The sequence below is a fragment of the Bombus bifarius genome, unplaced genomic scaffold (genome assembly GCF_011952205.1).
Source record: "Bombus bifarius isolate JDL3187 unplaced genomic scaffold, Bbif_JDL3187 scf7180000008203, whole genome shotgun sequence".
Classification (NCBI taxonomy): domain Eukaryota; kingdom Metazoa; phylum Arthropoda; class Insecta; order Hymenoptera; family Apidae; genus Bombus; species Bombus bifarius.
Window position 1 is genome coordinate 390,102 of NW_022884507.1, and position 14,746 is coordinate 404,847.

General features: G+C 44.0%; 1 long non-coding RNA gene across 1 annotated transcript in view; it reads left to right on the forward strand.

The window, feature by feature from the left end:
* Positions 1-9,451: 9,451 nt before the first annotated feature.
* The window catches only part of LOC117210444, a 52,579-nt gene continuing 47,284 nt past the window's right edge, over positions 9,452-14,746 (forward strand). Inside the window, exon 1 of the long non-coding RNA XR_004488105.1 lies at positions 9,452-9,622. This is a non-coding gene — a long non-coding RNA (uncharacterized LOC117210444). The remainder of the gene's footprint in view (positions 9,623-14,746) is intronic.

Below are 14,746 nucleotides of genomic sequence, written 5' to 3' on the forward strand. Positions count from 1 at the left end.
AGAGGGGAGGTGATGAAGAATGGAAGAGTGAGATGGGGAAGGTTGTGTGTCGTTACGTGCGAAAGTGAGAGACAGAGAAAGAGAAGGAGAAAGAGAAAGAGGAAGAGAAAGAGAACGGGAAAAGGAAAGGGAAAGGGAAAGAGAAAGGGAGAGAGAGAGAGGGAAGAAGCGGTCCGCAAGAAGATTCTTGGAGTCGCGGATGGTAAAGGTTCGGGCAAGGGTAGGTGGGTGGTTGTGTCGGCGAAGGAGAGCCACAGGAGGACTAGAGGTGAAGAAGGAGGTAGAAGCGAAGGTGGAGGTTGCCGGAGTAGGTGGATGAGGATGAAGAGAAGGATGAAGAAGAGGAAGGGGGAGGGTGGTTTAGGCGATGGTGGGAGTGGGCCGAGCTAAGACGCGTAATGACGCCCTGAATCAATATGTGAGGCACTGAGATATGCATACGAACTAAGACAACCGCACACCAACCAGCCACAGCTCCTCTGCTCGGCGTCGCGGCGCGGCGTCCGCGCCGTGGCGCAAAAGGAGGGGAGAAATTAAAGACGAAGCAGGCACAAAAATAACGACCCACCGGCAGTACCGTCTTTCCTTCTTTCACCTTCGCTATTTCCTTTAACGTTCCTTTCTCTCTTCGCTTCTTTCCCCTCTTTCTTCCCTCCTTGCCACTCCCGCCCACTATCCTCTATCTTCTTTTCTCTTTCTTTCTGTCCTTTAAACTTTCGCCGCCTCTCTTTCCTCGTCTCAGCTGAGATTCTCTCCGTCTTTCTTCGTTCTGCTCTCTCGAAGACGTGACTGCACGGCTGAGATGAGACCATAGGCAGAGGGATACGATGCTGCTAGTCGGTGTCAAGAGAGAGCAAGAGAGTGGCAGAGACGGACAGAAAGACAGAAAGGGATGGAGGAGGGACGGTGACAGGGGAGGGAAACGAGAGAGGGTTGACGAGTGGAGGAGACGATCGGTTAGTAGATCGTTTCGATCGGGACAATGGTCCTGGCTCTCGAGTGGATCCTTGAAACGATCTTATCCGTACAGTCTTAATCCACGTCCCTGCTATTATTCGCTTTTCCCGGCACAAAGAAATACAAATGCCGTTCCCGTAATAGCCTGCGAATGTATGTATACATGCAAACCGAGGGCTCTTGCCGAAGGGATGGCTTGGTGCCGCGATTAGACGAGAATGCAGACAGAAATGACGTCGTTGTGTAGATTTTAATACGATAAATGGCTCGCTTCTACTACACGTGTTCATCTTCCCTTGCAGTTTCGGCAAGCTGATTTAATCAAACGATACAGCTCGTTAGCGATTTTTCTCTCTTCTATACAACATTCTCCAACATTTCCCTCTTTCCTTTAATCTCGTTTTATATTTCGATCGATTCATAGATCCGCTATTCGTCCATCTATTCGTTACGCGCCTTCTCCACAATATTTACATCGGTCATCGTTGATCCAGCGTCTTCTTTTCTACCGTTGCATTCAACGTCCTAACAATCGCCTACGCATATACGTATCTCCGGTTTCGATATTTTCTTTGATTACCATCGTACTCTTGTATCTCATTAGTAGCATCGCACTGGCATCAATCAATCGGTTTGTAATAGTTATTCGTTTCTAAATTTCAAATTAAAACGACAAACCGTACGGAATCACCATCTTTTTCTTTTACGAACAAACAGAATTGCGGTTATACAGGCTTAGACATTTTTAATCAGCGCACGTACATTTCTATAATTGCAACACATTACCACCCCACCCGTTTGACGTCTAAATCGATTTACGTCCTTTACGAAATTATACTACCAAGCTATACAACGATTGCTGCCGCGTATCGTTTCTCCCTTGTCGTCTACGTTCGTACAGCGAAGATCTTCCTACGTATATGTATACGAGCATATGTATAGGTAAATCTCGTGTCAAGGAAAAACGTTAGTTATTTGTTAGTACGCTATACAATGAACCGTTAGACTGTTGATCAATTGCCAACGGAGAAAACAGTCGTAAATATGTCCTAGATATATTGTACTATGCAAGTAGGTGGACAGAGAAAGATATTGCTCGTGACTCTTACATACATCTGTAGACCTCTGTCAAAGTTTTCGCAATTAATATTCCCCTTGTTCCTTCTTTTCGTGCTTCGTAGGAAAGAATCTTAGCGAAAAGTAGGAAAACAATTCGTCGATCGATTTCCAAGAGGCAAGTGTAATTATTTAACACTATCGAGGAAATGTTATGCGAAAAAGCGCATCTAATTAAAATCTCAGTGAGCCATCCGAGTTAGTTTACATGTTCTTAGGAGAATATACGAAAGATATCGTTAGAACGTACACGACTGTTTTGGTTGACGCAAGATAGTTCAGATACGTATTATCATGCGATATATCGATAAATCAATTTATCTTCTGACTTAAATACGAGTCAGATAAATTTCGGTTATTTGCGATAATATAGGTATACTATTTTTAGTGATATTAGCATTTAACGAGCCACGGTTCGAGATAAATGATTTATGTCGTGTTCGTTGTTAATTTCGGACAATATGCTTACAAACAATAGGAAAAGAGTCGGCGAAGGGAAAGAAGAGATTTATGAGTTTCATTTACATGTGACCTAATTCGTCTGAACGTAATCAATGACCAAGACATACAAATCAGATTAAAACTCTGATTTGGTTAACTACACACGAAACAGTAATAACCCCTCCTAGGTCAAATTTAAGGCACCGTAAGGGATCGTATCGATCACGAAACCCGAAAGTCAACGATCGTCGTGTTTCTTTTAATATGCGTCACCCTGCAGTACTTCGTAATCAGGTCGCTATTGACAATATTACAATTCAATTTAACGTTGAAATTTGCTTCGTTCCATTGTCAAATCAGTTTCTGTTTTTCCTAATAAATTTCAAATTAACGAAAACCTTCGATACATGGTTACTTTCCGAACTTTAGTTGGCAAAAGAGTATTTCAGAAAGGGTATGTCAGAAATGTCTCTTTTTTCAAACGATTTAAGTTTTTATAAAAAAATGAAAAGGATTAGTTTGCTAGATGATACCTAAGAAAAATTTTTGACAAATGTTGCGGTTGCTCGTGATCGCCTCTTTTTACAACTACTTTTATCCGTGTCTGTAATGAAAATTTGGACGACACGTTTTGTAGATCTACGTCAATCATATACGTGTTCTTCGCCACTTCTAGCCGATAACTGCGATAAAGACCAAAGATTCTTACATCTTTCGACGCCAATTGCGCGTTGCCGTATCAACCGATTTCGATGAAATTTTTAGCGCGTACGATACATAACTGACAAGAGTGTTGTTAACATTTTCAATATACACTCAGATACGATACAAATTTGTTCAAAATTTTCCTTAGGCGTTATTTAGTAAACTAATCCCTTTCGCTTTTCGATAAAAGCTCAAGTTCGTTCGGTTCAATTTTAAAAACGTCATTCCTGTTTCAAGGAGTGTTGAAATATTATTGTGACCAATTGCACGTGAGTCCATTGCACGTGTTCCATTATTGTAACTTACGATGCCAAATATGTCATCAGTTTGTAGATATTTGCTACGAATTAACTTAGATTTGGATAAACCTTTTAGAGGATAGGAACGTGATCTATTGATCACCGCTACTTCCAGAATCTCGTATTTCGCTTATTCCAAAAATATGTTACAAATTAAAAAACCGACGAAAAATTTAATTTTCTAATCCATTGTTCGACTTTCCGATCATCGGCATTCTTGTCAATGAAATAAGAGCCAGAGAGCGTAACATCGTTAAAAAAAATTTTATCGCATTCGTGAGTCACAAAATCGAACAATTTTATAACACAGAATAAATATAAAAATACTGTCTGTCTTTTATCGAAAATAAATTTTATCGCCAATTAGGGGAATTTCAATTTTTATACAAACTACATGTCGATAACCTAAACTAACAGCGACTGAAAACGACCAACTAGTTTTATCGAAAGTATGGACACGCGTAATTACTCTCGAATTTTCATCGCGCTTCGTATCCACCTGCGGGTCTAAGCGTCTAGTTTATCGGCGGCGTGGAGGGATGTCTTGGACGGATGATACTCGTCTGCGTCTCGAAGAAACCGATCCACGAGATCCGACGAGCGCGGTGATCATCGTTGTTGCCAACACGAAGCGTTTATCTCTAGCGTGTAATCGATATTAAAAGTCTAAAATGTGTAGCGTGTGTGGCAAGCTGGCCGCGTGTAGGGGTCATAGCTCGACGTTGGGAGTTGGGTGAACCCCGCGTTACTGGTTGAAAGGGGAGGGTGGTGGAGAACAGGCAGGCGACCAGGGGGTGAGAGGGGGTGGTAAGAGTGGTGAGCAGCGGCGGTGGAGGCGGCAGCAGCGGCGACGGTGGTGGTGGTGGTGGTGGTGGTGGCGGTGATGGTGGTGATGGTGGTGGTGGTGGTGGTGGTGGTACGAAGAGGTGGAGGTTCTCATTAAGCAGCCCGGGCACCGCGCTCTGGGGGTTTAAATAAGAAGAAGAAGCGTTGCTGTGTGTGTGGAAGAAGGGAGAAAAGGAGAAGAAACCGGTAAGACTAAGGCAGTAAGGGTGAGCAGGCGAGCGAACGCGAGAGGAAGTGGGAAACAGAGAGAGAAGAAAAGGAGATAGAAAGTGAAGGGGGTCGGGGAATTATCAGGGCTCGCGCTCTTCGCGAAGGGTTGGGGGTACCGGCAGGCAATATGGCCGCTACTGATGAGTGATGCTCGTAACCCTTACTGCCATCCATCCCTGACTGATACGTCAGTCAGTCGGATCTCTTAACATACTTGGGAATTATGCTCGCCACGACCCTTCTTTATCTCCATTCCTACCATTGTTCTCGTCGAAGGTCCTCCGTATTCGGTCAATGTTGCCGTGAACCGCGTATCAATTACTTTAATGAGACGGACCTCCTTCGTGGTTGATTTTCCATACTTTTCTTCCTCGCTGAATTTTCTAAGCGGACCTGGACATGCATCGAACCTTCCGGAGTAAAAAGACGATCAATTATATCGTTGTATCGTTGTGCATAGGTTTGTTCGACAAGATAGAAAAAGATCTTTCTTTCGAACGATACGAACGGTGGTAACGAATATCTGCAATTAGGATTCTCGCGCAACTGCTCGAAGTTATTTCCGTGATTGCGAATTACGTTGTACGTAATCTCGACGCGATCGAACGAATTCGCGCTGATCCAAATTATCAGCTTCGAATTTACGCGAACGTGAATGTCAAGTTGCGGTTAAGAACGGCAGCAGCGTCGAATCGCTGTAGAACAGCCCACGGTGGAACCTTTGTTACCAAACGCGTCGGTTATACGTTTATATTAAGGAGAATTTACATTGGAAAAAAGGAACGGATCGTCGTTGTAAATTGAAATGTTGTTTCGTGATTTTGCCATTTGGGTGGTTACCCAAAGCCGACTGGTTAGTCGGAGCTGCGAAAATTACAAAGTGACGAGCAACGTCATAGCCGTTTTCGTAACGAATCAAACTTGAGTCGCACCATACATCCGATAGAATTATCGATACAATCTTCATTTCCCACGGACTAATCAGAACACTCCCCCAAGGGCAAATCATCTTTCCAACGAAAATATGATTAGAACAGATCAAGGGTGTCCATGGAAGTTATATAAGACACGGATCGCCCCGGCACCTTTAACGATCAAGATCCAAAGCGTATAGGTATACAAGCGAGCCCGACGAAAGGTATTAAGAAGGTACAGGCAGCCCTAACCTAACTGCAGCAGCCCTGGACCGATCCTCATCCTCCTTACACCCACACTCCGTGGCCGTCTTACTCCCTGGCCCGAAGTTAAGGGTGGTCTCTTTGTCTCGCCCCTTCACCCTCCTCTTTCCCATCGTATGCGTGCTACACGGACGAAAGACACGCGTGTGCGTGAAACCTCGCAAGACGGACAACGGGGTTGTTGGGTGGATGGCTCGAAGGTGTAGGATGAGAAGAAGGAGGAGGCGAAGGAGAGAAAGTGAAAGAGGGAGCGAGAGAAGCTGGCACGAGCGAAGGAGAAAGCGAGAGAAAGGGTGAGGAGTGCAAACGGAGGGGAATGCAAATTAGAAACGCTTGGGCAGAAAGCAGGAGGAAGAGGGCCAGGGTAGCGTGGGAGGATAGAGAGGGTGGCACTGGCTGGATGGGGGTATATAAGAGGTGGTGACTGAGGGTGGTGGCCAAGGAACTTCACTTATGTAAACCGTGTAACGGTGTGCGCGCTCGCTTGCCGCGTGTGTTCACACTGGCACCTACCGGTTTCTCTATGTATGTGTACGCGTGTCCCCCATGCGTGTGTGTATATATCGATTGCTGGCCAAGCTACCCCGCGGGGTGCCCTCCTTACTACCCCTATAGTAATTATTGTGCTTCTCACATGTGTGTATTTGTCGTGAGATTTCGCGCAAGATGGTATGCGTGCGGGCGAGCGCACACACGTTGCAAAAGACCCTGTACACGTATATCCGAGTTCCTTACGTGCCTTGTCCGATGGTTCCTATAGCGAGCTACGGCATTTAACGGGTGTCATCCTATAAAGCGAACTTCCATTCGTTACGAACCCGTACGAACATCCTATCGTACCCGTCCCGACCAACAGTTCGTTCCGGCAAAATGTTTTCTACGAGTCGCCGGCACCGTTTCTGCAAATTCTTACTTACTTCCTCGTTGACCGCGGCTAATTAGCAGATTTTCCCAGAACGCACGCACGCCTCTACGATGCTTTTCTTACATTTTCTTCGTAAATACAATCTTTATAAATATAAACTGTAGTCGTTCGAGTGGAGACAAAACGAGAGTCGCAATAAGGACTACACGCGAAATGGAAGCTGCTCCATAGATAAGAATTTACGTAACGAACGCTCGACTTTAACTTTCGTTTTGGCTAACGATATCTATGGGAGAACAGCTGTTCGCGAAGCTTTACGGAAAACACTTTAAAGGAGTGGAAGGCGCGAGACCAGAACATCTAAGAATAAGATCGGTTTATTTTCATTTCGAAGAAAAGTTGCCAAAGTCGTTCGAAATCGTTGCACGATTACACGTTCGATACCATCGATTGTACTAACTTCAGCAACTCGAATCCTTCTATATCGTTCGATCGTGGAACGGGCACGCTTTAAAATTCTGCTTTACATAGGTCGACACGCGAACCTTTAACCGCCTCGTCAGATGGAAACAAAGTCGCACAAGCGTAACTACGTACTAGTTCTACGCGTAACGCGTATAGTTGACACTGGGGAACGGTTGTGCGTGGCGTTCGAACGGTCGTGCCACCTGATAGATCGAGCCTCGCTGACGCTCTTATTCGAAATAAATGGCAAGACTCGTGCGATAGTATGTAATTCCTCGGCCAGTATTTCGTTCTTCGCACACACGATCGCGCGTCCGTGACACCGTAGGTGAAGCCACGTGCGGGTTCACACACAATTTCACCGGCACGGTAGTGCACACAACTAACGGTCCGAAGTGCAAGAACATCCCTGCAAGCCACCCTCGACCACCTCGTCCATCCTCTCCTAGGGCAGTCTTGGAAAGGACCTTCAAGCAAGAGGATAGGAGAGAAGCGGTTAGGAACGGACGGTACGACGAGAAACGAACGGACCGACGGACGTAGGACAGAGCACACGCTATATATAGCAACCCTATCTTGCGACACACAACCACAAGTCATCCCCCCGCTCACGTACTTTGGCCGCATTCTCAGTCCCACGGTTCACCCCTTGGCTCACCCCTTCGTCGTTTTACCTATCTCCTTCTCGTTCTCCTTCACCTTGCACCACACTCATCCGCTTTAACTCTCCGTTGTTGTCTCTCTTGCTTTCGCTCGCGGTTCTTCCCCCGTCCCCTTCGTCCTCTCTTCCCGCCGCTTCATCGTGAAACCTCCGAGGCAATCAATCCTCCGTCTTACAACGTACTGACCACCTTCCGAGAAACTTCCACTGGCACTCGTGGCTAGATGGATTTGAGGAAAAAGTCGTGAATGGTTAATCGTCGGTTCTGCGGACAGCGCTGCACTGGATTTTGCTTTATTTGCCATTGTCCCGGGCTGCGAACGACGAAACAGGGCTTCTCGAGGGTCGAAATAATTGTTCTACTTTCCAACCGAACGGGTTGGCTTACTTTCACCGAAATCTCTTCTCTTCGCCTTTTGTCTCGTACGATTCGATTCTTCCGTACGAAGTTTGCAGCTCGATTTTTCAAACATTTTTTATCCCCTTTCTCGCGCACCTCACTTTCCAAATGTTCTCACGATGTAAGTTTAACCGAACAAGATTTCACGGAAATAAATAATTTCTCTATTAACCATACAAGCTTGTATCGATTATCGATAATATATCCCGATCGATATTCTCACAAAACGATACACCTGTGTTTATTTCAATACTTCAATTTCTTTCCAAATCGTAATATTTCTCAACTCGTTCTTCCCCACCATTATTCTATTCTTGTTTCTTCCTGTGGTAACTATTCGAGGCAATCTATCTTCCTTTTTGCAATGCACTGACTGCATTTCAAACAACTTTTGCCTTCCTACGTTCGAAGTTAACGTAACTCTTGATTTAACTCGAGGGAAACAAATCGCAAATTTTAGCGTAGTTAGAAAAGAAGTTCTCCTTCCTATACTTTTTTGTGTCGATGATCGATTATATTAAATTATTTTACGCTATACTATGTCATATATTTACGAATCGATATTCGTAATCGTGATTCGTGTACATTGCGCGTAACTTACGCGTATCGTAATTACGACACGGAAATACAATCGTACGAGCCCGAAGACTTGGCACAAAGGTGTAGCTCTTCGTAAAGTATGGAAGAAAAAGCAAAGAATAGATATCGAAAAATCCTTCGCTCGGCTTTCAGTGTAAAGCCACTCTTTAATCACGACTCGGGGCAAATTATGGACAGTTAATTCGCTTGGCTTCTCCTCTCTTTTACGGTTATTCTATGCGGTCATTTCCATCTCTTCGTTCTGTAGCCAAAGGCGTTCCACAGTCAAATCGAGAACCAATCAATACCGATAATTAATTAGAAAAATCAGAAAGAAAAAACTTGCGAAACTCAAGAGTTCCAACGGAGCTGGTAGAAAAACTGCCGGAGGCTTTCGTTTGACTCCAAAGTCCCTTCACCCTCCTCCCTCCCTCCCGCCTTCTCATCGGTTCCTCTCCGGTGAAACCACCCTTTTCGCCCCTGTTCGACCCTACCGAAAGTCCTTGCTCAATCAGCCTTCCTCCAGAGTTCCTTCTCGCTCTATGTTCTTCCTCGTTCTCAAGCTCGTCTCTTAGGCTGCAGTACTCTCGTGTCTTCGTGCCCCTTTACCATTGAATAAATTAACGTTTTTAGTTTGCCGATATTCTGTCCGACGCAGCCTCGGCTCCACTCTACTCTCTATATCTTCCGTCTATCGCAATGAATGAACTTCTTTTTCTTTCAGACGCTGCCTGCCTTCGCAGCGGCCGGGCCGCGCTCCTTCGCGCCGCTCCTCGGCCACCCACTCTATTCAACCGCGAAAATTCTGCAGGAATTTTAATAACTCGGATTCGTACTGATTAAAACGGAGGTCGCATCCGACATTCCTCCGACCAGCCTACGGTTGCTACTTGGCAGCGGGTGAGTTCAATATTTTGCCTCTGTGTATTTATTCCTTCTTAATCCGTGTTCCTTTTGAAGAGATAGAGATAGAGATAGAGAGAGAGAGGAAGACAGGCGGGCAGATTGGGAAAAGACGAGAAGAAAGGAAATACGTCGTTGAAACTTGTCGAGTCGTTATATATTTACCCAATAACGTTAATAATTCCTCTAGTGAGCGTTTGTATCGAATATGTCGTATTATTCGATTCTATCACAAAATTTTGATTTTATTTACGAAAAATTTATTTTAATATGATAAACTCGAAACTAATCTAAAATACGTGAAAGATCTGTTCGCAATTTTCTTCGCTCCTGTAATATAAACGATATATTTTCTTTTGTTGGAATACAACGATATTAATCGCATACAGATGAGGTGGTTGATCGAACGGATTCTTCCCTTCGTTGCCCAGCGATATTCCTACTAGCGTACGTTCGTGAGATGTACCGCGGTGGCTGGTGCGTGCACGCTCTTCCGAGAATTCGACGGAAGAAGCGTAAGGATACGGATGGAACATTGGGCACGGCATAGCGCTTTGTATCGAGAAGCTGCTACAAGGTTCCGTGGCACGTGACGTCACACAGACATCTACTCAGGTCACACTCTTTACTGCATAGAGAGTGGGCTTCAAAACCTTTTCAAGGGCCATGGGTCACTATGTCGGTTAGCCTGAGAATAACTAGCCAACTGTCAACATTCCACAACGCTCACTTATATTTCCTGTAATTTTTGTTTAATAAATATCACATAATATTATTTCAACACAAACATTGCGTCTTCCACAGATTATTAATCTTAATTTCGAGATGAAATTCCAACATCTTTCCGTCGCACAAACTTATTAGCAATTAACTGCAATTATTCCATTCTTTCTCTTTTTACTTAAAGTTTTAGCGTCGCATCGACATCTAGATCAGCGAGTGAAAAATTTCACTTTTTCACAGTATTCGTTAAAGAGAACAGGTAATTCGATTACGATAATCGATCGTTTTAGTTTTTATGCAGTTCTGACGATCACGATGATATTCAACAACGATTACACTGCGTTTCTTCGCATTCTCATTCACATTTAAACATGATTATTTCTTTATGTACGTTACGTCTATTCAAGGATACTTTATGTAAATAAGCCGAACAAGGTCAGAAACTTGGCTTCGGATTTACCATCCACTTTCTCTCCTTTCGACCCGTTCGACCTCATCCTTTCTCACTGACTGGAAACTTCAGCTTTCGTCGCTTTTACACGTAACACGTCTTACATTATTTTATCACCTCCCAGAATCAATTAAGCAAAACCTTCCACCCTCTAAACGATCTTAAAACGTTCATTATTCGATCCATATACCGGACGAAATCATCGTCACATATATACATATCTATATGTATACATGGATTTACAAACATTGTTTGCGAAGAATCTGCGTATTTTCTCCTGTTATTTTATTATTACGTATCTTGAACCTCGCGGATTCTTTTCATGTTTAATCGCGTCATATCAAAAGCTTTCCGCCTAATCATAAAGTAACATCGAAATCAGAAAATTAGCAAATATATACTTTGCTTATCGTGTCTTAGTCCCCCGCGATCATTGTACTTGTACGTATATATGTGTATACCTTCTGGTAACGATACATTTAATTGCACGCGGGAAATACGACTCACAGTATGCCATGTATCTGTGAGTCTGCGAATATCTCGAGACGTCACGTGCTCGTGGCTTTTAACAAAGCTATGTGAAGTCATATGAATGGCAAACGTGTCTAAATCTACGCAAGCGAAAAAAATCCTGTACCGTACAAGCGTAATGCTATAAAAGCGAAGGGAAACGGATTGACCCTACCGAATTAGATGCTTTCTATCAAATGTCCCGACTCTGAAGCAGAGTGATAGCTTACGTGACTGAACGACCGCGATGATCATTTAATTCCAGTCGAGGAAAAGTATCAACAGTCGGGGGCAGTTGATCGGGGTGAGGGTGTCATTCGGTCCGCTGGTCTGTCGGTCTGTTGGCCTAGGGAAGGGCGCGTGGCGCACGTCCACTATCAATTTATCACCCACCCTCGCAACTTTCCCTCTCGGACCTCGTTCTCGTTTTCCCTCTTTTCTCGGGTCGCCCAACCTCTCCCTTGACCTCTGCACCCCTCCCTGTCTCCCTATCTGTCTTTCTTTCATCCTTTTTCGATCCACGAAAGAAGAGACCACTCTGAGAAAAGAGGGAACACGAAGAGAGTCGAAACAACCATGACCAGCACAATCTAGCGGTGGTCAGTTCACGCTGTAGGATTATAGCTTGTATGTACTACTCGTCGCAACCAGTCCGTTTGCTCTTTGACTCGTCGAGCACCGAGGAGAACCGTTTACGTTGAGTGATTCTGATCGTGAAAAAGGATAGACGAGCAAGGACGTGCATGATTTTCGCTTTTACGACTCATCGGGGAACGTTACGAATGCCTGAAGGAAGGCAAGAGAACTTGGTTTTCAATTTTTTAAAGATAAAAATTATCGTACCTTCGTGATCTGTTTCGTATTTCGTTACTTGGAACGACGCGACGCGATCTACGATTTAGCACTGACTTCGCCTAAAAATCCGATTCGTACGTACTAAATTAATTATACGGTTTGTATAATTATAGATTAATTACGTATACGTATATACACACTTTCGCTAATACGGCTCCCCTCTGGGATCAAAGATCGTATGTTTTTAAACGCGTAATTAACTCTTTGCATTAATTGATCGAGATTCTCAGTATTTTCTGAGATAACTTTGTAAACATTGTACAGGAGATCAAGAAATATAAAATACGGTACTGCCCGATAAATCGAATTTTAGATATAACGCGGTTGTAAGTGCGCGTGTTTTTGCATAAAAATTGAACATCAAACGGAAAAATTTTACTGCAGGTACGCTTTTTTCATCTACTTTTGCAGAAGAAATTATCTACTCGCGTAACATCAGGCATTAGCATCTTGTATAAGCTTCGATTAAGAACCCGTGCGTTGAACGCAAAAGTTCGATAGAAGGGAAAATAACGTCTCGCGTATCGACCTCTGGTACAAAAACACTTTCTTCTGGTCAGCCTTGCGCGGGTCAGTCGATCGCAGACACTGGCACGCTAACATCACCGCACGATCGTACACGAAAAGGCATAACCGAGTACGCGGAAGAAATTTTTCTACCATCGGTAACCACCGGTATGCTCGACGAAAGGGAAAGCAAGGGAAAGAAACGAAAGACTACGACGGGTCGGGCAGGAAGGAAAGCAGGACGACGCGACGCGACGGTGGCTAGAATCGAGGGTGGTTAAAGGAGAGAGAGAAGGCGGACAATAAAATCAAGCGGCAGGGCTTCAACCCTTCCGCTAGAGTTGAGTCGTAATCTTGCTTGCCACTCAAGGGTCGAGGCCTACGAGATACCATTTTCTTTTCCGCCAGGGTAATTAATTAGCGTCACTCTGTTAAATCACGCGACGTACGTGTTGCGTGTTGAATATCCGATCCGTGCGAAAGTAAACATGATAAATAGCGATCGATCGAAATACGTGAGCTTTTGTAATTTAATTTATTTTCTTTTCTTTAATCATGCACGTAATAGCTCTATTAAAATCGATACGAAGATTTTATCGATCGCGTGGAACAACGACGGTACGTTATAAAAAGCACGATATTCAGAGGAGCCGCGAAGAATTACGAGAACGGAAACGCACAACCTTTCAGCGGTTTATACACGAGTAATTTTCCAACCAATATCAAAAGTTATCTTTCCACTGGCGCAAATGAACTTTAATTTCTGTAATTCAATAAGCCACAAGAGCACTCTCGACTCGTATCTCCGATAATTCTGGCTTTCAATACGAGTTTAAGAACATCCGAGATCGGCACTTATTTGTAAGTAATTCAGATCCGCTGCTGGCCCGCCCTTCTCCATGGTTTAATGATTAAGACGAGCGTGGAGGAGGGGGGGGGGAGGGCACAGGAAAGAAAAACGAAACGAGTAAAGAGAGAAGGATAAAGAGAGTGGCTCTTGTCGTCGTTGCTGCATTTTTAATACCGCATTCTTCCCTTTAAAATTTAAAAATACTTCCGCGTCGCGTAATTGCAGGACCTGCTGGAAGTAAAATGCACGTGAATGCAGGGAAATCCGTCTCGTTGGTCGATCCACCGCCGACGGAACAGAGTTTCGCGAAAAGAGGAGGGAGGTGGTGGTAAAGGGGGAGTTACAGAGAGGCAGCGTGCCGGGGCTGGTTGCTCCAAGAAAATTAAGTACTGCCTGGTAATTTGAGGTATTGATTTTTATAGCCTCTCTCGGTAGGCATACATTAAAACTCCCTCTTTGCCCCCCTACCCTGCTTTGCTTTCCACTCCTTCTTCTTAGTCACCCTTCCCTGCAGGGGTGACACGAACACGGCGGTGCCTGGCGATCCAGCATAAATCTATCTTCCCTTCCCTTCCCTTCCCTCTTTCGAACGAAACGTTCGCATACGTGTCTTTCGAACGAGCCTGCTCCTCTTCGATCACGACCTCTGCCAGTCTTCATACCGTAGCAACTATTTTTTTTTTTTTTTTTTGTCATATCAATATTATTCTATCGATTAATTTATCAAATGAGATACAATTTAGATATAGTTGATATAAATTAATACATGCAATCGTATGCCGAATGACATCAATTTTGATAGATACTTTTCGCAAGTTATTAAAGCGACTTATTAAAAATTGCTGGGAAATTAAACGCGTTCAATCAACTTGGAAATAGCGGTGTTTTTCTATATAACCTTCGCATGAGAAAATTAGACCAAAGTAACATTTTGACATTCCTCCTCGGCTCGTACTTGGCATACGCGCCATTATATCGATTTAGTTTTCCATGTTAATTAATCATATTGGTCCGAGGGAAAGCAATTTGTTCGGAGCAACCCCAGAAGGGTGTCACGAGTACTGTGGCGTGTTTCGATCAGATAAAATTTCTCCCCCAATGAATTTTTCACCTCCTGAAGCACGGATGTTCCCCGTGCTGTCATACGTAATTACAAACACTCTGTGTATTCCTAATCGGCAACTATTTCTGCAGATTTTTAATTAAAGCTGTTTCTTTAAAATAT